The sequence below is a fragment of the Budorcas taxicolor genome, chromosome 10, assembly GCF_023091745.1.
Source record: "Budorcas taxicolor isolate Tak-1 chromosome 10, Takin1.1, whole genome shotgun sequence".
Lineage (NCBI taxonomy): Eukaryota > Metazoa > Chordata > Mammalia > Artiodactyla > Bovidae > Budorcas > Budorcas taxicolor.
In genome coordinates this window covers 60592387-60618411 of record NC_068919.1, presented here as the reverse complement: position 1 = coordinate 60618411, position 26025 = coordinate 60592387, and the positions used below count along the sequence as shown (strand labels likewise).

General features: G+C 42.4%; 1 non-coding gene across 1 annotated transcript; it reads left to right on the top strand.

Annotated features, from left to right (window-relative positions):
- The first annotated feature begins 1501 nt into the window (after nt 1-1501).
- TRNAR-ACG (transfer RNA arginine (anticodon ACG)) lies at nt 1502-1573 on the top strand. Its single transcript has one exon. It is a non-coding gene; the product is annotated as a tRNA-Arg (tRNA).
- Nucleotides 1574-26025: the final 24452 nt, after the last annotated feature.

The following is a 26025-nucleotide window of genomic DNA, read 5'->3' as shown; positions in this document are numbered from 1 at the left end:
TTGTTTTGTGCTATTTGCTGGTCAGTAAGTTCGAGTCTAATTTAGAAACAGTTTCTAGTCCTGGAAAAGGACCCAAACTAGACACAAGACTCAGACCAGCTTCTGCTTGGATTGCAAACAGTGGGAGGTTATTTCTTTGGGTCACACTGAGGGGAAATGGGTGTATACATTTTAACCCCCAGCTCCCATGTCCCCACCACCCAATGCACACACACTGTCAAACACACACCCAACTAAGATACTGTGCCTGGTAAGAGATCAATGGAACAGGATGCCTGAATAGCTCTGTCCCCTAAAATTAAACTAGGTCATAGTAAATCTTTAAGTATTAATAGTAATGGTGAAGGATGATGGCAGGTTATTTCATCCTCCTGAGCTTCAGTTTTCTCATTCATAAAATGTGGGCAATGATAATAGTGGCTGCTTCCCAATGGTGAGCCTTAAATGCATTGATCCCCAGGGAGTGCTCAGCACTCTTTCTGCATATGGTAAATACTTACCCAGGGCCTGGTTCAAATCAGTGAACTGTAACACTTCTTGGCAGGTGGAGCAGACGCCCATCAGATGCCTGCTGCACCCCCTCACCGCTAGGCCTCCCCTGACTCTCCTCTCCACTATCACTGCCCCTGGAGCACTCCCGCAGGCACAGTAGGGTGGCACACGCTGCGCGCTTGTTCCCTGGGCCTCTCACCTCCTCCACAGCTTCTCTGTGGTCTTTGGTTGGGTTCTCCCAGAAGCGGACTTTGAAATAAAGATTGGAACACTGAGAGGGGAGTAGGGGAGTGAGATGGGGTGAGAAGAAAGCCCATAAATGGTCTGACAATGAGCAGGTGATTGCAGTGGTAACTGAGGTTCGACCACTGGAAGCCTCTGGAATAATGGACAGCACAGGCTTCATCATTGGTTCACACAAGGATAAAGACACTGGCTTATTTAGCCATGGACTCTGAGCTCTCCACTCTCCGTGATGTTAACTCTCTGGGAAGAGCTATAAGTGCGCTCCCCTAGAAAGCCAGATGCACTGAGGGGCATGGCAAGGCCTGACCAGCGGGCAACAGGAGCCCTGGGTCTTCTCAGGGCCCCACTCAGGGCCCACGCATGCAGCCAGGAGGCACTAAGAACCTATGGAGTAAACCTGGTAGCCAGGTCCTGGTGGGGAGACAAAAGCTGGGAGATAAATTCTCCCCTTCTCCCCCCATCAGGGTCAACTGAACTGAGAGGCATCTTGTATCTCTTCCAGGAAAATGGCCTCAGGAGGTGAAGCAACTTCCAGAAGGCTGGCTCCACAGCCCAACCTCACCTCACCCTTCCTCCTCCCTGTCTCCCCTCCCTCTGCCCTCAGTCCTGCTCCAGGCATTATGTTCTTCCAGTAAACCTGGGCTTTGGGGGAAGCCAGGCTAACACTGCAGGGTTAATTTCATATTAATTCCACTCTTCATCACTCTATTTCACAGAGACTAGATTTTACTGAGAGTGCCAAGAGCCATGATTAGGAAGGACTTCCCTGGTGGCTCAGACGGTAAAGCGTCTGTCTACGATGCGGGAGTCCCGGGTTCAATCCCTGGCTTGGGAAGATCCCTTGGAGAAGGAAATGGCAATCCACTCCAGTACTCTTGCCTGGAAAATCCCATGGACAGAGGAGCCTGGTAGGCTATAGTCCATGGGGTCGCAAAGAGTCAGACACGATTGAGCAATTTCACGTTCACATTACCTATTTAAGAAGGTAAGACCCTCTAAGTCATCCAGGAGAAAGTATTAGATCCCGGTACGTGGGTATCCCTAGAATGGGAAATACAGCTCCTGGATAAAATGGTCCACAAATGCAAGGCCTCCAGCCCCCCAAGTTAAAGAAAGTAGAATTCATGAAGAATCTGGGAGGTTGCATGTAATGGCTTCCTGAACTGGACCTAGAAGCAGTGTCAGTGCAGCCTAGCCGTTTGATATTGTCAACAGAAACCCTTCCTGGTGGCTCAGATGGTAAAGAATCTGCCTGCAATGTAAGAGACTTAGGTTCGATCCCTGGGTCAAGAAGATCCCCTGAATGAGTAGGGAATGGGGAGGGAATGGCTACCCACTCTATTCTTGCCTGGAGAATCCCATGGAGAGTGCAGTCTGGTGGGCTACAGTCCATGGGGTCGCAAAGAGACGGACACGACTGAGCCATTTCACTTCCACAGCAATCCTGGGCCACCCCTGCCACTAACCAGTGGAAAACAAGGGTCGCCTGATGGAAAGTGGTCCTTAACCAAAAATATCATAATGAAGCAGACAAGCAGTTAACCTGAAGTGTTTCATGACTAATTCCAGTTTTTGAGATTTCAAACACATTCTGAAAGAAAAAAAAAAAATAAGTGTCTTCTTTTATCTGGTAAGGCAACAGCTGTCAGGACACATAATTGTCCGGTATCTGCCACACTGAAACAGCCATCGCTGTAGTCCTCTCACTGGTCCTGGCACCGAGAGTTGCTCCCAGTCCCAGGCTGCTTCCACCCCAGCTGGGGATTTCCTGGAAATACTCTGCAGAATGAATAATACATCGTTTTGTTTCTATGAGGACACTTGTCACTGTTTCACTTGCCAAAGTGCAGATGAATATTCAGCGAGGACTGTGGCCTCCGCTGCCTGCCATGAATGGGCAGGGGCAGCCGTGACCCACGTGATGTGATTTCAGAATGCTCCCACCGCCGGAATCCACCACAGGAAGCCGCCAGAAACCCGCGGAAGGGGAAGTAGCCACCATGGAGCCCTATGCCCCACGCTCTGCAGTAGGGCCTTTCTGTACTGTCACTGGGGTGGGCAGTTTCTCCAGAAGGCTCAGAGAGCAGATACCTTAGGCTCTGTGGTCCACACCCTCTGTCAGAAGCTTCTAACCTTGCCACTGTAGTGCCACAGCAGCCACAGCTAATAAATACACGAAAGGGCACAGCTGTGTTCTCCTGAAATTTTATTTACCAACACAGGATCTGGCCAGCAGGCCGGAGTTTGCTGTCTCCTGGGCCAGCTGATGTCACGTTCATGACTCCTGGGTGGCAGGCGTGGTCCTCCTGGAGGAGTTTCTCATGTGCTGTCACTCTTGAGGGAAATGACTCAGCAAATCGCAAATGTGAGATTTATCATCCACTCTTCTGGAGATGAGCTGAGGAGCAAAGTACCAGGAGAGGGGGCAGAAAAGGACAGAGGGAGAGGAGAGGACGAGGTGACAGACCGTGAGACGTAAGGCGAGGTGGGGACGAGGGGAGGCACAGGCTGTGAGCACAGATGGTGACAAGGTCCCCTCACCTCAACTTTCCTGGACCCTTGTAGGCAGTGCCACACCATGGTTAAAAGCAGGGTCTGAATGTCAGTTGCTTTGACATAACTGGCTTTGCTTCTGATGGCGGGGAGGGACCTTGGGTAAATTATTAATCCTGGATGTTAGACTTCTCAGCTGTCAAGGGGGGATTCTTAAGATTGAAGGGAGGATTAAATGAAATAATTCACGGAAGGGGCTTGGCAAAGTGCCTGGCATGATGTGAGTATTCCAAAAAGGCCAGCTGTTATCATCGTTCATTACCTAGGATGAGCCCAAGGAAGTAAAGGCTATCAAAACAAAACAACACTGTAAATTCACAAATACTCTTCGTGAATATTCCATACGGCTCCTGTCGCCCTTACAAGTAAGAAACTTACCAGAGAGCCCACTGGATGGTCTAGAATAATAATCACAGCAGCAGTGACACACTCAGATATAAGTTTCTGCGCAAACCAGGAATCCATCAATCCTTTCCCCAAAGAAGTCTCCCTTCCCCGTTTGGTACACTTGAATGTATTATGTCTTAGCAGTTGATTACTGACACTATAGGGAATGCGTCTGCAATCCAACCTAAACGCCAAGGCTTGTTTTTCTAGTCATTTATTATAAGCATGCTTTTTTCAGGGCTTACTGAGGCTTGAGCAGTAATATGAGAGACTACAAATTAGATAAAATATAGTGCATAAGGTACACAAAACCAATTGCTTTATAATTCCATTTGCATGAAGCCCGGTGACACCCTATTCACAGCTCTTGAACTGAAGGGGTCAACATATGACAAGAGCATTTAAGACGGGAAATCGAGTTTCTAAGCAAAAGTGTAGCCACCACCAGAAAAACTGAAAAATGAGAATTGGAAATTGAATGTTTCCTGGGCTTGAAACATTCATGTATAGTGGAACCCCACTGGCCTCAATCTCTCCCAGTCTTTCAGGATTCATGCATGTTTTGCTTCTCTGGGAAGTTTGCACCCATGCCTCCAGTCTAAACTGGTTTCTGGCTCCTCTCACTGCCCACAGGACAAATAGCAGTGGTTCTCAATCCTGGAGGCACATTCAAATAATCTAGGGAGGTTTTTAAAAATCCTAATGCCCAGGTCCTCCTCTAAGAAATCTGATTTTGTTGGTCTAGGTAGGATTAGACATTAGCATAGCTTTTCACATTTTATCAAAATAAAATATTACATACAGAAACTGCTCAATACGTTTTCATAATGGAACATGCCCATGTAACCAACACATAGATTAAGTCACAGAACAGGACTTCTCTGGTGGTCCCGTGGGTAGGAATCTGCCTGCCAATGCAGGGGACACAGGTTTTGATCCCTGATCCAGGAAGATCCCACGTGCTACAGGACAGCTGAGCCTGTGCTGTACAGCTACTGAAGCTGTGAGCCACCACTGCTGAGGCTGTGAGCCTCAACTACTGAAGCCCACAAGCTTGTGCTCGGCAATAAGGGAAACCCCCATTATAAGCAGCCCCCACACTGCAACTAGAGACTAACCCCTGCTTGCTGCAGATAGAGAAAGCCTGTACACAGCAATGAAGACCCAGCATAGCCAAAAATAAAAACAATTTTTTAAAAAAGATACCACCCCAGTTCCCTTCCCAGACTTATGCCTTCCAGGGTAAGCATCTTCCTGAATTCTAATAGCTTCGGATGAATGCTGTCTGTCTTTGGCATTAATGGAATTATACAGTATAACTCATATTTAAATAGACTTCTGAATTTTGGAGCAGTCCAGATTTGCAACAAAAAAAGAAGTGTGGATAATACAGAATTCCAGTGTACCCCACACTTACTTTTTTCTATTGTTAGCATCTTCCATTGTGATGGTACCTTTAAGCGTGACACTTGTTTATCTGGTTTCTTTCACTCAACATTATAGTGAAGAGATTTATCCATGTTGTTGCATGTAGTCAATCTTTCCTTCTCATTGCTAAGTGGCACTCCATTATGTGAATGATCCATAATTATTTATCCATACTACTGTTGATGTGCATTTGGATAGTCTCCAGTTTGGAGCTCTTATAAGCAGTGCTGCTATGAACATTCCAGTAGGCATCTGTATTTTTTAAAAGCTCTCCAGGGATTCTAATGTGCAGCCAGAACTGAAAACCACTCATAAATTCTTGGCCAAACAATTCATTCCTCCTTGGGTTGTTGTTCTTATCCCTCAGACTTTTCTCCTCTGTGACGGGGTGGGGGTTGGGGGTAGAGGGGAGGAGAGTGGGAGCAGGGCTTGGTGTTTTTGTGCTCCCCACTGGAGTCAAATAGGTCTTCAACAAATGCGTGTGTGTTGATTCTTCAATTGACGACGCTTTCCTATTTCGCAACACCCCTTTGCTCCAGGTTAGGATTGTTTCCATGCTTCAGCATTACTCCTGCTGATGCAGCAGGCTGTGCAGCACCCACCTTTGCTTCATCTGGGCTGAAATAAGCCCCCTCTCTCTCTGGTGCTCACAAGCTGGGTGCTAAACATGCATCATTAGGACACATTTGAAAAAGCAAATCTCAAGTAACAGTTTAAGAGGAGGCAGGATGCTCAGTGAGCCCAGGTCGATTCAGGTGATGATCCATTCATCATTTGCATGTTTCCTTTGTATAGTGATTGCTTCTCAACTTTTGTCATTTTCCTAAAAGGTATTTATCTTTTTATTGATTGTTTAATAGTGGATCTTCGTGTAATGAAATTCACACTTTTTGCCCTGCATGTTACACTTATTTTTCAAAGTGCTGTATGCTATTGAATTCTGTATGTGGTCCTCTTGGTAGCCTCATTTGGTAGCCTTTTTTCCCCTTCCCTGGTCCTCCCCAGAGCCCAGGCATGCAAAGCAAAGCTGCCATGTGCCTGGCATCATGAACTTTCCAACCTGTTTCCATTGAGACATCAGACCCGGATTTCTACTTGAAAACGAGGCTGTACCATCACAAGTTTATCTAGATATTAGTTTCCTACTTGTAACAAATTGCCATAAAGTAGATGTCTTAAAGGACTTCCCAGGTGGCTCAGTGGTAAAGAATCCACCTGCCAGTGCAGGAGACACAGGTTCAGTCCCTGGATTGGAAAGATCCCCTGGAGTGGGAAATGGCAATCCACTCCAATATTCTTGCCTGAATAATCCCTAAGACAGAACAGCCTGGTGGGCTACAATCCATAGAGTCGCAAAGAATCAAACATGACTGAAGTGACTGAGTATGCACACAGGTGGCTTAAAACAACATAAATTTATTTTCTCACAATTCAGGAGGCTCCAATTCCAAATCCAAGGTGTTGACAAGACTGATTCCTTCCGGAGGCTCTGAGGAAGAAATCATCTCATGTATCCACCACCTAGTCTGTTTCCCACTAAGATGGAGAGATGCTTGCAAGCAGAAAGTACATCTTACTCTCCCCATCTTGGTCTTGTGTACCAAGCACACAGTAGGACATCAGTAGATGTCCCTGGTCAGCTCAATGGGCCATACTGAGTGCTGTGAGCCAGCTTGCTCTGCGCTTATAGTTTCTCACTCATCATGGCTCAGCTGGTAAAGAATCCACCTGTAATTCGGGCAACCTGGGTTCAGTCCGTCAGTTGGGAAGATCCGCTGGAGAAGGGAAACGCTACCAATTCCAGTATTCTGGCCTGGAGAATTCCATGCGGTCACAAAGAGTCAGACAAGACTGAGCATCTTTCACTTTCATCATGTTTTATTTGTGTTGCACTGCTTGAAATTCTTCTACAGCATTTTCTCATAGCCTTTGTCTTCATCACTCTCACTCACCTGTACTCACCATAAAGGAACCAGTCAGCCAGGTTCATGGTCCACTGTCCTCACATGTCCTGCTGGGGGGTTGCTGGTCACACGAGCATGGCTCTGAATGGGTGTGTGTGTACATCTTCAGTCCCTTCAATAGTGCCCAACTCTTTGTGACCCTATGGACTGTAGGTTCCTCTGTCCATGGGATTCTCTGGGCAAGAATACTGGAGTGGGTTGCTATGCCCTCCTCCAGGGGATCTTCCTGACCCAGGGATCAAACCCACAACTCCTGCATTGCAGGCAGATTCTTTACTGCTGAGCCATCAGCAAAGACCTCTGAAGGAGTGAGTTAGCTCCAACATTAGAAATCGCACCTTGGCCCTTGTCATTTCTGCTGTGCCAATATTATTGTACAAGCATGTTTTCAGCCTACTTGGGACATGGTGCACCTACCTATAAACTGACAGTTTTGACCTGCCGAGTCACAGAGATTAACTAAATTCTTAACTCAACAATCTAAAAAACATATAAACAACTGAGGCAAGATGGAGAAGCCCAAAGTATCTGAGTTCCAACCTCCAAACAGATGGTAATACAGCCAGCTAGTGTTCAAAGAGTGAGCCAGATACCTGAAATCACTTCTCAAGAAGCCTGACATATAAGAAGACAATTGGCATTCACACTTTTCTTGTCTCTGGTGAAAGATGACGGAGGATTTGCTTTAAGAATATTCCTGTATTCTTGGTGCAGTAGCATTTAGGACTGCTAGTCAGTATGCGTGGTACAAACTAAAAATTTTGATCTCCCTCTCCACTTCACCCTCCACATTGTAACCAAGGAGGTCATTCTGAACTCCTGATCTATGGATTCAAATGGCCCAAGGCCATACAACGTTGTGCCCAGTGCAGCCCAAGCTTCTTCTAGAGAAATGTGTCTTTCTGCGCTCCTCACCCGCACTCTCCACTCCTCACCGGCTCTCACCACACCCTCCACTGCCCATCTCTCAAACACAGAGGGTGTCACTCTTCCATGCCTTGGCTCATGTTAGTCCCCTACCTTTTCCTCCACCTTCCTCTCGTCCTGCTGGAAAATGCAATTATATATCCACTGGGTTTCCCTGGTGGCTCAGACAGTAAAGAATCTGCCTGCAATGCGGGGGAGATGTGGGTTCAATCCCTGGGTGGGGAAGATCCCCTGGAGAAAGGAATAGCAACCCACTTCATTGATCTTGCCTGGAGAATTCCAAATCTCCAGCGCACTACATTGCAGTGAATCAGAACTAGAAGCCACGGTAAACTGTTATTTTGTTTTTGGTTTTGGTGGGGAGGATAAGAGCAAGTTTTGCAAAAATATGCATAGCCTGTGGGCATGGAAGACCTTTGGAGAATTCCAAGAACATATCTGACATCAGCCTCCTCTCTCCCCACCCCCACATCCCCCACATTCACTCTGCTTAAAGTGAGAGTGCAGCCCAAGCCCACTGGCCATAGAGGTTTGGATGCATATATCACCTTCCATGCCTACTCACCATCAGGGCTTCATCACGAAGCCTGTCATGTGACCTGAACAACCAAATGTCCTAATCAGGTTTCAAGCTCAACTAAAGGCTGTCACTAAAGCTTTACTTAACATAAAACACATTATGAACCAGCAAATTAGAGTTTTAAAAGTTGGATTTAAAAACTTAATTACACAACACACAGTCTGAGCTCTCACTCCATCTCTCATCTGATCTAGACTTGATACCCCTCTATCCTTGCCTTTACCTGAGCCCCACAATCCGATCTCTCTTCTGTTCTCTTTTTCCTTGTATCATCACCCTTAGTGGGGTGAGCAGCAGAGTTGTGGTAAAGAAAGAACTGGTTATAACGGAAGAAGTGAGGAGTGCCATGATGCATTGTACATGACTATTCTTTAGTAATTTCTTTAAAGATAGAAGTTTAATTGTTTTTCAGTCAATCAAATCAAACTATTGTCATATTAAATTATCTGAGTCAAGATGTCATGTGACACAAGAAAGGAAATCAGTAATTTTTATGGCCATGGAATGGAGTTGGGGACACCCTTAGTTTTCAAACTACATGATAAACACCTCTTGTATTTTGTCTTGTGTGCACGCATTACCTTTTTGCCAAAACATTTTTTTAAGGTTCTATGTGCTCTTAACAGACCCAATGCACCAGGGTCCTAGAAAATAGTGCATGCCAACTCTAGGAAGGCATAACATTAAATATCCAATTAATTCCAGTGTGTTTGTGCCACAGCTTTGTTGGAAATGAAAACCTGAACGTTTTCTTAGAAATGTTTCTTCTTTTCTTGTATTGGAGGTAGAGTCTAGAATTGGCTGTGAACTTGTAAACAGCAATTGAACATAAGAGATAGGTTCAACATCACTTCTCCTACAGGAAGCCAAAGAATTATACAAATATGTGTCTGAGAAGCAAAGGGATATTTAGGAATGCAAACTCATGTTTCCTGATTGGTGAATAAATATTACAGTCCTGTAACTCAACATACACAGCCAGCAATCTTCAGTAGAAGTTTATTGGCTTATTTATTTTTCAGAAACTAAACCAGCAAAATCTAACATGCTACAAATTTTGTTTCATTTGCTCTCTTCAATCAACTGCAAATGAATTGTTAAGAGTGTTACTCTTTTATAGGTTATCAATAGTTTTTTCCATCAAAAAGCTATTTTAATTCATTATTGATGCTTCTCACAAATGCCACCATAAAGTTACAACTCTATTGATGGCAGATAAAAGAGAAAACATCTGAGGAAATGTGGGACATGAATTCTGTGAGCACAGCATTGTCTTGTTTTAATGAAAGTGTATTTGTTGCTCAGTCGTGCCCGACTCTTTGTGACTCCATGAACTGTAGCCTGCCAGGCTCCTCTGCCCATGGAATTCTCCAGGCAAGAATACTAGAGTGGGTAGCCATTCCCTTCTCCAGGGAAATCTTCCCTACCCAGGGATCAAACCCAGGTCTCCTGCATTGCAGGCAGATTCTTTACCATCTGAGCCACCAGAGAAGCCCATTAAATTATCCCTGATAATGCAAGTAAACTCAGCAATGCCTCCATTACCCCCCCCCCCCCAACCAGGACACGGGGAGCACCAGCAGAAATCCCCTATACACACTCCCATCTGCTCTCTTGAAACCAGACAGTCAGTCTGGCTAAGAATTACATGTTGAGGCTCAAGAGCCAGACTGAAATGCTCCACTAACTCCTAGCTAATCACCTTGGCCAATTGTCTTTAACTTTTCTGCCTGAGTTTCTTCATCTGTAAAAGAGAACAGTTGTGTCTCTCTTATGGGATAGTTATGTGGAGTAAGAAAGATAATGCATGTCAGGAACTTGGCAGCAAGTAAGTACTCAGTAAATATTAGCTCTTATAATTATATTGAGATTATAGTAACAACAACCAGACTTGGTACTGTCATGTCTGGAGACTTTCCTATCCAGGTGCTTTCCTTTTCACCTTGGCCTCACTGATGATCTGATCAGTGCACGGAGAATGCTTTTCTGTTGATCACTGACCCCCACGTTTCACAGGATCAATTCTACCTTGGGTGTTTCCCATGTTTGGTATCCAGAAATTTATAACTGAACAACCTGGAAATGTGAACTCTTTTCTATCCTTTCCTCTACTCTGCTTTGATAACTGCTCTTAAGCACAGGCAGAATATCAAGGACCAGTGGAAGATAAGGGAGGCCACAAAACCCTCCCTCATCCCCAGCCATCCCTCATCTCTGGACAATGCCTGAACTTACATCATTGGCTCAGTGAAATCTTCAATTAAGAGGAATGACAGAAAGATATATGGAATCTAGAAAGATGGTCCTAATGAACCTATTTGCAGGGCAGGAATAGAGATACAGACATAGAGCACGGACTTGTGGACCCAGTAGGAGGAGGAGAGGGTGGGGCAAATTGAGAGAGTAGCATTGAAATATATACATTACCTTGTGTAAAATAGATAGCTAGTGGGAAGTTGCTATATAGCTTCGGAAGATCAGCCTGGTGCTCTGTGATGACCTAGGGGGGTGCGATGGCGGGTGGGGTGGGAGAGAGCCTCAGCAAGGAGGGGATATATGTATATTTAAAGCTGATTCACATTGTTGTATGGCAGAAGCCAATACAACATTATAAAACAATTATCCTCCAATTAACAATTTTTAAAAAACAGAAAGTTGAGTTAAACTCTCCTGAAAGGAAATGAAACATGAATTTTACCTTCTTCCAATCCACTCCAAACTCAGGCTTTAGATATGGTAGGAAAGCATGGCGCATGATGGATTGTGTAGCCTGTAACTTACCTTATAAGAACCAGATCCGCAGGCTTTAGTTGCAATACTTCACCAAAAAATAGACATATGAGTTACTCTTCCTCTTCTGCATACACAAATCCTATACATCATTCAAGACTAAAATACTTCATCCAGGTATAAACACTCCTTTCTCTAAGTGTGCATAATGCCTTGTAACTTGATTCTGGCCCTTGTTAATTCCTGCCTTATTTTATGTTATTCGTGTATTATAGGTCCTGGTGACTATGCTCTAACTTTCCCCCTGAGCTCTCAGAGACCTGAGGTCAGTGCTGCTGCCTCTATTTCTCATCCTCAGCTTGTCATCCATGTTCATTTTCATGTTGTGTCATCCTTATTGCTCCAGTCTGCATCGACAGCCCCATTTGATGCATGAGCAATGATGATTAGAGATCCAAACATACAGTGACTTTATATCATCACAGCCTCTGAAACCATGACACAAACCAAGAAATAATCAATAGCACAGTTTTTAATAGTGCAACTAAAAATGGATTACCTGCTCCTAAGCATAGAGAAACGATTACAGCTGGAGCTGCTACAGAAGGGAGGGCTTACGTTCAATAACGTGAAATAGGAAATCTCATGCAGTTACGAAAATGGGTTATCTATTCTTAGCTCCAACTTGGAAGTGACTTTTTCACACAAAGGAGTGCAAACCTTATTACTAACCACAGCCCTTAAATATTCAGCTTCTGGCCCCCAAACTATGAATCCTCACAAAGGGAATGCAGTGGTCTGGTCCATCTCTTCTTAGAGCCAAAAAAAACTCAGAAATCTCTATGAACCATAGGCAGCATGTTGGAGGGATATCGAAGGGAAACCGAGGCCTTTTAAAAAAGTCCATCTGATGGACTCAGAGCCAGTGACACCAGAGCCAGAAACAGCATGTTCTTCTCATCAGCTTAAGGGTACCTCAAAGTGCATGTCATTCAGAGCCAGAGATGCAGTGTCTCTCAGACTTCATTCCAGCCTCTTTCCCCATAGTGGCTTCCCAGGTGTCACAGAGGTAAAGAATCTTCCTGCCAACACAGGGGACACAGAGACATAGATTTGATCCCTTGGTTGGGAAGATCCCCCGGTGGTGGAAATGACAACCTGCTCTAGTATTCTTGCTTGGAAAATTCCATGGACAGAGGAGCCTGCCAGGCTGTGGTCTATGCAAAGAGCTGGACATAACTGAGCACGCACGCAATGTGGTAAATCTCCTATGGTACCTCAGAAAGCTTGCCCTCCTAGAGCTCTGCTAGGAGCAGGGCATGGGTCCCAACTACTCTCCAGACTGGCCATTATCCAGATCTTCTTAATATCTGGATTTCCCTGCTCCACCTTGTGCTTAAAGATGCTCCCTCTGCATCTGTCTTCCCCAGAACACTCAAAGCCATCACTGTGAAAAGCTCAAGATCTTCAAACATGTTAGAAGAGCTCTTCTCCTCTGACGTTTCTTCTCTCTTCCCTGCAGAAGTTTCCAAGGTAAAGAAATAAGAACAACCTTGTTTCCCACCTGAAACAGGGAAGGAGAAAAAAAATGGAAAAACTCACACCAATTGATAGGTCATTTCTTCATTCTGCCACAAATAAAGACTCTATAATAAAGACAAGAGCAAGATGTAGATACCCCAGGGCAGATGGGAGCTTTTCAGATAAGAGCAACATGAAACAGGCAGAAAAGAAACCAGTTTGGACCAAAACTAGTCTAGTAAAAAGTTATCTCCAAGTTCCTTAGGGAGGAAGGAGAGAAGAAACGGGCCAAACCTGCTGTGTATCTTTCCTTTACAGCTTGAAGTCTATCTGTAAGAACAGTGAATGGTGTTTTAGTTCATTCTCCACAATACATTAACCATCTTCATAAAACCCAAGGTACAGAATCCTTTCTAAAAGTGTTAGAAGCAAACTCTAGATGTGGGTGACGCCGACTTGAACACCAGCGTCCAAATTAAGTGGACAAACCAAGTATGAAACACCCCCTAAGAGGACTGGCTCAACCTCAGATTAGTTCCATCTCTATGTGCAGAATATGAAAAATCAGAGTTTTTGAAGGGGGATCCCAGTGTCCGGTGAGACATTTGCACAGCATAGATGATCTGAAAAATAGCAGATGCTTTTATCCGATTTATTACACCATTCAGTCACTAAGGAAATGGAAATTCTGGAAGTCAGCCAGCCATGCTTAACCTAAAGATTTGTGCTTTCCAAAATGGAGTAGTGATAAACCTAGCCTATCTTTCCCATCACAGACACAACCTACAAAAGACAGAAGTTTTCCAGCCATTATATATTATCCCCTAACTTCTTCATTTTCCCCAATCATTTGGCAAACAGTTGCAGAAGAAACAATCAAAATATCTTAAATAGGTGTAGTAAACAGGTAAATTAAAGAAGGAAATGGCAACCCACTCCCATATTCTTGCCTAGAAAATCCCATGGACAGAGAAGCCTGGCAGGCCATAGTCCATGGGTTGCAAAAGAATTAGACATGACTTAGCAACTAAACAACAACAACAAACAGGCAGATAATCAGTCTGCACTCACATGGGGAAATGATGTATAACTCTTTAATTACACAAGTAATCAAGTGGTGCTTGTTTATTGATAAACCAAAATCCTAGAAATTATATGGATAAGACAATAGTAGAAATTAAAAATTGCCTACTATCGTACCACACAGTAATAACTGCTATTAACATCTTGGTATAAATTTTTCCAGATTTTTTTCATACATACACATAAGTAGACTAATTTTTGTAAAAGGAAATAAACCTAATCTTGTAAAAATATCTAACTCTTACAGAATTAGGGTCATTATACATGCCATTCTGTAACCTGTTTTTTCATTTAGGAATATACTTTCATATAAAATTTTCATATTTCAAAAATCTCTACTTAATCATTTTATTATTGACAGAATACTCCACTGTACCATAATTATTTTATTAGAAAATGTATGTTATCTCCAGTTTTTTGACATTATAAACAATCTTACAATGAACGAATATACTCTAGATGCATTTCTGGCCAGTCCCTTTGAACAAATTCTTTAAAAAGGAATTTGAGGTCAATGCTGTTCAGATTTCAAATGCTGTTTTGACGTACATTGCCAAACTGCCCTTCAGAAGAACTGTTCCAATGTATACTCCCACCTGCATGGTGTGAGTGAGTGTCCAAAGCATTCATCTTAATTCTGCACAGTAAACACACTGACAGACCCAACTTCTTGGGTCTATAAGAACATGAAGCCCTAACAATACACTGTCCATCATTTGCAAACATGCACACCTAAGAAACAAAATGGTTATGTTGATAATACATATGTGTTCAAGCAAGACAAAAATCTGCAGGAGATTCTCATTTGGCAGTAACTCTTAAATCATGCTCTATTTTTAAATATGTAGTTTAATCAATTCACCATGTGGCTCTCAGGTTCTTTATCAGCCAGATGTTTTCTAAGATATCCTCCTGTTCCAAAATCTATGGTTCCATTCCACAGAGGGAGAGAAAAAGGCCTCGGGCCCCTGGCTGGGAACCAAAGGCACCTTGTGTGGCATGGCTTCCTCTCCAGCCATTGCTCCCCCAATTCCCTGCAGGAGCAGCTCCCTCTTGCCTGTGTGCTATTTCCTGAGGAGGCCAGGCTACTTCCAGATTCCATGTCTTTGGACACAGAATTCCTCTACCTTGAAATATTACCCTTCTTTTCTTTCTCTCATGGCAAACTCTTCTTTTCCTTCAAGGCCCACCCCCAATAACACCATCTCTTTGAAGCTTTTTTGGAATCCCCCCAGTTACTATTTGTATTTCAACATCACCCTGTTTCGCCTACTTTACACCACTTATAACCCTGAGAGCAATGATCTTCTTAATGTCTGTCTCTCCCATGAGACCATGTACTCTGTATTTCTTGGGTTAAGAACTGTGATGTGAAATATCATACTATCAAATTAAAATTAAATTAATATCTTTTATTTAAAAAGAACTGTGATGTGCATATTCAAAGTGCTTTTCTTAAAAAAAAGTTTCTTTTTTTTTTTTTTAATATGGACTACTTTTTAAAGTCTTTTATTGAACTTGTTACAGTATTGCTTCTGTTTTATGTTTTGGTTTTTTGGCTGCAAGGCATGTGGGATCTTAACCCCCAGACCAGTGATCAAACCTGCATCCGCTGCACTGGAAGGTGAAGCCTTAACTACTGGACCACTAGGTATGTCCCCTAAAGGCGCTTTTTATAAGCACTTGATAATAAGCTGCAAATGAGCTCACAGGTTACAGTTCTTCTAAATCTGTCTCTGACACCTCTAAAAATTCAGCGATCTACTCAAATCTGTGTCAAGTAGAAGACTACTACTTTGTACATCAAGGCGCCAGGGTTTCTTCTGGGGATTATCCCAGACCCAGTCTCCTCTTAATAGCATGCTCTTCCTTCCCTCTTAAGAACAAGCACCTACTACTAATGCTCATTCCTGGATTGAGAAAGAGCGGGATTAAACCCAGCCCATACACACAACACCATGGGACCAGCCAGGGGCTATCTGCCGTCTATAGGGAGGGCTCCAGGGAGAGAGGGAAGATTGTAGCAATTCTAGTTAAGCAAAGTGGTCTGCTGAGTGTAAGAGGGACATAGTCTTTGTACATTGTTCCAGAAGCTACTATAGCAGGACAGAGAAAACAAATGAGAGGAGGCTAAACAGGGAAACAGAAACGTGTTTCTACTATCAACTTTATCTTACAGGACTCAGGCAAGGACCCAATGTGAATTTCCCTCAAGCCGTGTGAACATTCTGCGGGTGCACATTCTCCAGGTAACACTTTAGAAGTGCTAACTCAGCACACATGATTCTTAAGACACTCCCCTTCAGCTGATTTTCACACAGCAAAACAGATACCTTGTTGTTTTTCAAACTGACTTTAAGCAAATATGTGTTTCTCTTTTCACTATGGAACTGGAGCTTCTCCAAATGGCCATGGTCAGAGCAGGGGGCCACTGAGGCTCAGGGAGCAGCAAAGCCTGATGTGGGGAGCTGGAATTCCAGAGGTGGCCAAGAAGATGCTTTGAAGAAGGAAATTGCAGCTCACTCCAGTATTCTTGCCTGGGAAATCCCATGGACAGAGGAGCCTGGTGGGCTATAGTCCCTGGGGTCGCAAGAGTCAGACATGACTTAGTGACTTAAACAACAACAGCAATGCACATCATGTGCGGTAACTAGTAGTTCTAATAATTCTAATGATACACATTCCATCCCTAGAGTCATTTTTTCAATTCAATAGTAGAAATATGACTTGGTATAGTCCTATTTTATGTTTAATGAATAACTCAGCTTCTCCCATAGAAGGATTTTAGGTAGTTTACAAAAACTAGCTATACCAACATAACTTATATTGTTCTCAAATATTTTTACAATTGTTAATAAATTTTTAATGCATTTTATTTGCTTATTCATGTATTTTACAGCAAACACTTTGAACAATCTCATTCAACAATCTCACTCTTCTTATGCACAACACTTACTGAGACTAGTGATCAAACCTGAGAGAACATTCAGTTACCCTCAGTCAATGCATGCAGTGGCCTGGTTTCCACCCCACTGTGAGAGCACCCATGCCAAGCTGTGCTCATTCTCTGTCCTGCTAACTTCGCACTTCCATCTGAGGAAAGCAGCTCTTATAAAATTACAGTAGGCATCAACGAGTGTTCTGGAATACAGTTTCCCACAGTGGCAGTATTTAGTGTACGTAATGTATTTAATGACTGTCCACTATGATGTACTGCAAAGCTCATAGCTATAACACGCTTCCTCTTTTTTTGCCTTTCATTTTCTTTATAGCATGTAGATCTCTACATTGAGTGTTCCCGTGTGGTTAGTCCTGTAGAGTTTCACTCATCTTCTCATTCCCATTCATTCTTATCATCCCTCGGAGGTCTCTGTCCGTATTTGTCATCTTGATCTCCACTTTACTACCATATTTGCATTTTTTATGAGGCTCCCAGAGTCTTTAGACATGATTTAGCTCATCTTACATTTCTTAAATTATTTGACTAAGCAAATATATTTCAAAAATTCATAAAGTGCCTTAATTAAGTTAATAAAGGCTCAGATAGGAACTGGAGCCTCTCCAAATGGCCATGGTCAGAGCAGGGGGCCACTGAGGCTCGGAGAGCAGCAAAGCCTGATGTGGGGAGCTGGAATTCCAGAGGTTTTAATTGATAAATTAAATTTAATTGATAAATCTTTGGAATTATGTTTACTTTTTATAAACAATTTTGTACCTTGTATTGTCTAAGATAGATGACATTTTGAACATTATATATTATAGAAATTCTCAACACTAATTAACTCAATAAATCCTCAGAAACATGTACTATTTATAAATGGACCTAATCTTAATCTTCACTATTAAGGTTTATAACAGGTTTGCTTTCCCCAGGATCACCAGGAATTTGCACCAATTGAAGTGGTCAGGAGAAAATTTCACCCAGCTGAACCTTGGGGAGACATATTTTAATATTAAATATTCAAGAAAGATTCTAGAATAGAAAAAGAAACATGAGAAGAAATCACCAAGATGAGGAAATCAGGAAAAGATAATCAGATAAAGCAAAGGATAAAATAATTCATAAGAAATGGATATCATATTTTTCTGCATAATTGCTGAAGCTGAGCCTCAGCCTCCACCACAAATCTGGCTGTAATAGACAAAACAAAGAGGAAAACACATTCACTTATGAGACTCACAAAGTGTCAGTTCACTCAGGAGAGTCACAGGTCTTCCTAGCAATGAAATCTTAGAAAAGTTTCCCTTGTGGGTCCTAATGGAAGGAATATTGTGTAAGGGAGTGAATTACTTCCTCAGCAACCTACACTAAATACCACAGAGAATTACAAAGAGTGCTTCTCACAGCATCCACAGCAGCAGTAAATGTTATTACCCACAAGGCCGCCCATAAGAAGTGGTCCACGAAGAGTGAAGACAGTGGTGTCCCAGGAAGCAGCTCTCAATTCAGGAATAAGTTTCAGAATTTTTAAAAGAATAGACTTATTTGTTCATTCTATAAATGTTTATTGAGTATTTTATGGGTCAGGTACCATTCTGGGCATTAGGGAGGAAGCAGTGACAAATGTGATCCTGACCTAAATACCACATTGTTGGAAAGATAGACCAACAACTACAAAGCGCCAAGATGTGTGCAAGATGAGAGGACACCCAACTGGACTTTCAGTTCCTTGAACTTCTCATCTCCACTTGCTTTTCTAGTCTTATTATCACACACTAACTGGTTATTACTGCAATCAGCGCCATTTCCAAATCTGCAAATCTCCAAATATAAGATGAATTAAACATGATTTTTTAAATGTTCTTTATGATTAAAAATAGAAATCCATCAGCTAAGAATTTACATATCCTCCTCCCCACTTAATCTCCCCACCAATCTCGAACTCACACCCCCCATCCCCAACTCCAGTTCATGCTCATGATTTTTTCACCTCACCAATATCCCTAAACCATCAGCCATGTTCTCATTACCCTCCAATCAGTCCCCTCTTTTCATTTTCTTTCTGATTCATTTAGATCACATAATCCATAATTTATAATCACTTCTTTGAAAATTTCCTCCCCTCCTTTATACCTCTCTTGTCTATCAACACTTATTTGGAATAAAACACACCTAATGGAGTCCAGTTTCCCCACACCTGCATTTTAAAAATAGAATATTACTGGAAGATGAATGCATACACACAGAATGGAGGTAACCAGTTTTGCTTTAAATTCATGATCAAAAACCTGAACAAAACACTCAACACTGCTCTTACGTTTCCCTAGTAAATTAGCTTTTCCAATATCAATATGATCATTTCATATCTTCTACAGTTTCTCTTCTCAAACCTTCCTCAAAAATGAATTAAACATGATTTTTAAAATGTTATTTATGATTTAAAAATAGAAACCATCATAAAAGAAAGTATATATCCTCTTCCCCACCTAATCTGTGACTCTATGTCCATCTTCTATATCCATCTTCTCCATTCCTTCTCTTTCAGGGGAAGAAGCAGAGTTTCTCCAGCAAAAGTCCACCTACCCTCTGGAGCTCTGAAACCCTGACCCCCAGAACCTTCTCAGGGATTCCCTTCTCTCTTCTGCATTTGCAAGTAATGCTTGTTTTTGGATCATCCAAATCAATGCAAAAACCTGCTATAGAATATCCCATGACATTCAAACAAAACCCCAGATCCCTCACCCAATATTCTCCTCCAGTTGCTCAATTTCCTTTTCACATACATAGAACAATCAAAAACCCTCTACTTTTCTCCTCTTCATCGTTTATTCCAACTTAACTTCTACCCATTGGACTCCACTGAAACTTCTCTCTTGAAAATCACCCATGATCTCTGTGCTGCCAAATATTATGGACTGTTACGTATTTCACCTTAACCTCTAACCAGTCCTCAGTGCCAACTTCCCATCTTCTGCTCTGGCAATACCACATTCCTTTGGTTTTCCTCCTGCCTCAGTGACCCTCTTTCTGAAATTCACTGGCTGGCTCCTTCTCCTCTACCTGGCTGCACCTCTGAGCTGTGCACATGCGTGCTAAGTCGCTTCAGTTGTGTCATATTCGTTTTGACACTATGGACTGTACAGCCCAGCTCCTCTGTCCATGGGATTCTCCAGGCAGGAATACTGGAGTGAGTGGCATTTCTTTCTCCAGGGGATCTTCCCTACCCAGGGATTGAACCCACATCTCTTGTGTCTCCTGCATTGGCAGGTGGGTTCTTCACCACCAGCACCATCTAGGAAGCGTGTACTATCTTCTACTGCCTACCTCACACACAGGTGTTGGAAGGACAGCAGGAATGGGGGATTGAGATGACATCCTTGTCAGGAGGCTCCTATAGAAATCTGGGCAACAGACAATGGTAGCATGGATATAGAGAGGAGTGTGGACCCAAGAGATGTTCAGGAGAAAGAGTTATTTGGACTCGGTGATTGATAGAGATGGTAGAGAATGGGAGAAGGAGGAATCATGGATGACAACCAGGCAGTATCTTTCACTGAGATTCAGTTGGAAGGAAAATGGGCTGCATACAGCACATCCTTTAGAAAATTTCCAGAAACCTGCCCAAGGAATCAGTGGCATTCATTGCTTTAAGAAAATGATAGACACAGTAAAGAACAAAGGAATTATTCCTTAACTGTGAGCTTCAAATTCAATCTGTTTTTCCATCTATAGGCAACAATTTTGAAAGCCAAGGTTTGTTGAAGGAAAAGAGCATTTTCTCAGATCTAAAACTCACTGTTCAAATATCAAGGGTAAAGTTTGGAGTTCTGAGCATAAACAAAGCTACAAAATAGGCTAGGGCCTATCACAGGTAGGGTTCTTTGAGGCTGTCATTTAGATGGAGTTGGGGTGTAAGATGTTTACTGGGGCTCTGCACCTGTGAGAGGAAAGGGAGGAAGCAGGATTTGGAAGTTAAAGAAGCTGAACTTCAAGGCAGGTCCAAAGAAGCCCTGGTCCAATCAGTGGGGAGCTCTGAAACCACACTGCCCATCAGAGTTGTCTTCGTGGCACTGAAATGACTGGGCTTCTACATCTCTGCCTTACTTAGATGTGGGCTGCCCAGAGGATGGTGTGGTTTTAGGTAAGGAGGCTCTTCAGCTCAGGCAGTCCGTGACAGGGCTAAACTGGAGGCCATCTGCTGACAGCAACCCCCATGCTGGGATAGCAAGTCCTTCAAGGGGTATCTGTGAGGTACATATCCATGTCTCCTTCAGAGAACTTTCAGTTTGGGGAAGAAGAGGGAAAAGAGGGAGAGAAAGCAAGCAGTGAAATATGCATGTCCTTAGGTTCTAGAAAAAAGTAGTGTAACTCTAGTTCTTTGGGAATACCCAGCCAAAGATGCAGCAGGCTAAGAAGACTCACAGTCTGGAAAGCAAGGAACCTTTTCACAGAGACTTGTGCCAACCATGCCAACAGATCGATTTACAAAGAGTGGCCACGGTCATAGTACCAACAACAGCCCTGGCCTTCATGGGCATGGAGTACAAGCTACTCGTGTTACTGTGGTTAGCCCTCTTGGTCAACTCCCCTGCTTCCCCTCTAGCTCCATACTCCCAACAACAATAGCAGCAGAGCTATGACCACCTCCAGCTCTACTTGCTAAGGAAGGACTTCGAACACACGACATGATGTGTGTAACCTATCCCAGTATGGAAAGTGTTATAAAGTGCTTACTGGCTTCCCTTCTTCAAAACCAGAGTCTTATACATTCAGTCCCCATGAACACCAGGGCTCTTGAGTTCCTAGCCTAGGCAAGAAACTCTAAGCCCAGCAAAATTTGAAGAATCCCTCATGCCTTCGTCCCTATTATTTAGAGTGAAGGGGGCATCAATCTCTTCATGTGGGGATGACAGCCTTCACAGAGCAGACTAAGGAGAAATGATGATGCTAACTCAGACCCTGAGGGGGTTTATTATATTAAAGTGAAGAAAATAAATCTTCCCACTCCAGCACATGTGAGTCAGGGCCCCCTGCCCTCCACTTTTCACACTTGCCACCCCCTCAGAACGCCTCAGTGAAACAGAGCTAGAGGAGAAAGTGAAAAAAAAACAACAGGCTGGATCAAGCTTTTTTAAAGATCACTCATTAAACCACCAAGTTCTGAAACATGTTATATTTAAACCTGGCGAAGGAAGACAGAGTAAGGCTAGCACAAATGAAGGTGTAACAAGTACCAAAATACAGGCTAAAAAGCAAACATTTTTTATAAATATAGCTAATGAAAATCCTTTATCTATTCATTTTCCCCCAACTCATGGCCTGCCCAATGCATTCAATTTCATTGAGAGCTAAACACTATGCCAAGTTCTAGTGACATAAAATGTGCTCTCATGGAGTTATATTCCAGAGGAAAAGGGGATGAATATTCATGCTCTAGGTTTGTAATCTCAAAAGCATGTGGTATTACCCCCATTTATTGAGTTTCAGAAAGAATGAAGGAGGCAGCTGTAACCCAGGTTTAGCTAATTTTAAAATTATATACACTCTAAAGTGTTTTTTTTATTTTAAACAATATTTGATCTGTAAAACATGATCAGCATATTCAGAGAATTGGAATATACCCTCCAGGGGGGGAAAAACACAAATTTTGAGAAGACTGTGAAGCCCTTCTAGGAACTGAAAATGTTTTAAACACTTTTCACTGAGTAGTGAATGAGACCAATCTGAAATGGGTTAGAAATTGGAAACGCTCAGTCATACTCGCAGCCAGTGCATGATCCCGACTTTTGCTGATAAACTCACTAAGGATGAGGGTGTGAGAAAGTTGGCAGGTAAAAAGGGAATGTGTGAACCACACTGAGCAGATTGCTGCTCACTCATGGCCATGTCTGTGGTCCCAGCTAGCAACTTCTTTGTTGATTAGAGACAAAAGATGAAGGAGCTTGGTAGACTGAGCTGAAAGCTCCTTGTCATGAGGATTCCTAGGCTACTTCCTAGGAAAGCAGCCTGAGGGAAAGCCAGTCATGGGGCAGCAGCAGCTGAGATTCAGAGGGCTCTCTATGATGATGCATTTGCAGTCAATGCTTGCTGCATCTCCACCCTTGCAGATTGTTCTTAACATGGTGACCATCAATCACTATCTTGTTAAGAGGCCCCCATCTGGCTTGACTCTGTGTTTAAATAGCAAAAAAGCAATGGCAAAGCATGCGCCCTCTTTTTGTATATTAGTTGTATAGGTATATTATATATTTTAACAGAAAGTTAAAAAATAAAAAGGTGATAATGACAAGCTGAAGTCAGAGTACAGGACCAGCCTTAGCCATCTGTTTCCTTTCCCTTCCTCGTTCTTCACAGTAGTTGGGATGCCTACAAGAGCCTCCACTTCAGGGTTGGGTGCAGATAATTAAAGACAACATTACTAGCTCTCTTTCTCATGAAGAAAAGTCAAAATCTCTTATCAAATGACCAATTTCACAGGGTTCCTCACTGTAGATTTCCTGTATTTCCTCCAACAGGAAGTTGGAAAGCCCAACATGGTGTTTGAAGTAGTAGCAGGTGGAGCTGGAGAGCTGATTGACAGATACTTGGGGAACTGGATGGCAGAAAGGGTCAACTTACAGAAGATACTGTGTATTCTTATCCTGTGGATGTTGTAAAGGAAAAGTCTTTGGGGAATTCCCTATTTTATTTCATTCACTCCTCCATTCAACAATATTTAATAAATGTGTACCACATGCCCAGCACTGTGTTGAACACTGGAAATGCTGGAGGAAACTAGATAGGCATGGTTTTGTCCTCATGAAACTTACACTATAAAGAGTTGGCTCAACTTAGCAGATGAGGACATTCTTGTACTTTGACATTAAATAGACCTTTGCCTGCATCCTAGCTCTGACACTTAGTTGGGAACTATATAACCTTAGATCTTAGGCAATTGACTCAATCTACCATCTATAAAGCAAGGGTAGAAATCTCCATCCCAGTAGTTCTCAACACCCCTAGAATCACCTGGGAAATTTTAACAAAATATCCATGCCTAAGCCAACCCTTAGATTTTGATTCAATTGGTCTGAGTAAGTGTCAAGTCATCAGCAATTTTAAAAGCCACAGATACTTCTACTGAGCAACAAGTAAAAACTACTCCTCTACCCTTTAGGGTTAGAGGGAGAATTACACTGAATAATACATATGAATATGCCTCATGCTTAGTAAATATAACTTTACTATCACCTTTGATTCCAAATATAGCATGTGCTAACTCAGCAGAGGTCCAGGTATCTGTGAGAAGACTGTGAAACTGAAGCTGGTCAGTGAGCAAGGAAGAGCTGAAAGTAATTCTGACAGTTTTATTCCTCAGAAGAAAAAAATGACTACTAGTCATTGACTCAATGACCACCTCTGCACTGATTTTACCTGGGTAGCTTACTTGGTTGTTTCAATAGACTGCTTGTTCTGGGCGTCTTTATTTTTTATTTATTTTAGTTTTCACTGTGAGTACAGGACACAGTTCAAACTTTAATAATGCTATCAACATGAAAGAACTCAGGGAATATAGTTCCCATGAGCCCTTCCAAAGAATCTACTAGAATATGAGATTTGAGCATCAGAGTATCTAGAGAAATATCAACCTAAGAATGGTGGCAAGTGTTGAAAATGTAATTATTTGTTTGTAGTACCAAGATTAGATGAGGGTTAAAAGAAAAAAGAATATATTTAATGACTGTATGCTCAGGCAATGAATATAGACTATAGATCGTAGCGTAGAAAAAGAATGGAAAGGGCATATACTGCATTTTAAAACTCTTCTCAGTAATTATATATGTGGTGGTGATATCAGTATCACTATTTTGAGGTTCATAAATAGGATCAGCAAATGAGTAATTATGAAGCACTGGATTTTCTACTGCCCCCCCTTAGTACATGAGAACCTTGAATGAGAACTATCGGTATGAACTCATGAGGCAATCTATTAAGAGGTGTGTGTGCGTATGTGTGTGTGTGTGAGAGAGAGAGAAAGACAGACAGAAAGAGAGAAAGGATGAACATCCCTGGCAACCCAGATTCTTAGATCGCGGTCTTGATGTACTTAACATTTGAAAAAACAGAGAAACATCTGGGACAATGGCTGGTTTGAGGTAAATGACAAGCCTGCGCATCTTTTTTTTTTTTTTTTAACATTAGGCAGTAAGAAAGCTATCAGAAACTATTAAGGCTCTCAGAAGTCATATTGAAGAGGCTCCTTCTGCCTAAAGATGAGCTAATTTGAACTTCAGAAGTGATAATAACTATAATTGGAACCCATCAAAATATTTAAGTACATTAATTGTTTAAATAGAATTGGTTATTTGGGAGGAAAACAGAGAGCCAGTTATCCTGAGAAGTGATAAATACAGATGAGTCAAGCACATATATTGTCTTTTCTATATACCCCGGGAACCTACCAAGTGGATGACAGAAATTATCTCCTTGTAAAACATTCCAAGTGATAAATGAAGAAGAAATCATAGAAGTAGAATGTCTTTCTTTTGCAAGTGAATGGATTGCAAAAGAATGAATGGATTTAGGTAATGAGCATGAAGGGCTGTGATTAATAACTTTACCACAAGAGAGAAGCAGACATTGTGTGCTTTATAAGGAAAGACCTCACCACCACCTTAGTGATGCCAAAGCGTAGCCCAGTAGCAGAGCAGATTCTGAGCAAGCAGAGTTAGTCTTGCCAAAGGGGCAGAACTGAGTCTAATCAAGTTCTGCATCCAGCTGTCAATCAACAAAAATATAGAAAACGGACGCATCTATTGAGCTATACCATAGGACACAATCGATAAAATCAGGACTGTGAGAAACTCTACAGATCAAATGCCTGGGGGTTTTCTAACAGATAACCCATAAGGAGAAGAAAAAAAGAGAGGAAACCTATAAACTAAAGGAGACTTAAAAGGCTTCTTTCAAGGCTAAGCTGCAGTATCTTAAGAATGCACCCAATTAGGGATGGGTGATAAACTATTAAAAATACACCCACAAGGAGGTGACTACTATATAAGTCAGGAGCCTGGTTACTCTCAGGGAAAAGGATAAGTTGGGACTGAAGCACATGAAAGGATTGCTGGGGTGTCTGGTAAATTTCTATTTCTTGACCTGGGGAGTTTATGAGGGAGTCCGTCTTATAAAAATAA